This window comes from Penaeus monodon, chromosome 30 (genome assembly GCF_015228065.2).
Source record: "Penaeus monodon isolate SGIC_2016 chromosome 30, NSTDA_Pmon_1, whole genome shotgun sequence".
Classification (NCBI taxonomy): domain Eukaryota; kingdom Metazoa; phylum Arthropoda; class Malacostraca; order Decapoda; family Penaeidae; genus Penaeus; species Penaeus monodon.
The window spans coordinates 11,507,572-11,508,097 of record NC_051415.1 but is presented as its reverse complement, the minus strand read 5'-3'; positions in this window follow the sequence as shown (position 1 = coordinate 11,508,097).

Here is a 526-nt window from a genome sequence, read left to right as displayed (position 1 = left end):
CACACGCTTACATATTTTATGTCCGCGGCGGGGAAGGTATGAATCATAACTGCCATGCAAATCGTGCTTCACTGATGAGAGCCAATGTAACTTCAAACTCCCGATGACATGAAAAGTTGCATGAGTTGCACATACGGGGGTTCACTTTATGCAAGTTCATAACAATATCTGCACACTCCATCTATTGCCATCCTCCTGCAGCGAGATACACCTTGTGACATAATTCACCGGAAGCGCCAGTCTTCCTAAAGGTCAATCACGGAAAGGCAAGAAGACACGTGTTCGGTGAGCAGGGAAATTAAATCATCAAGGGCCTCTAATTATGGGGAGGCAGTAAATGGATCACTTACTGTAAATGTTATCGGTAAGATTTATTCCCTAATGTATGAGTATTTACATACTAATGGTTAACCTGATTCTGGTTGCGGCCGGTGGGGTGGGGGAATTAATATAAGAAAGGACGTTAAATGAGTCGGAATGGTTGACGTTCTGTTTCTATCATCATTAGTGTACGTGTGTGTGTGTA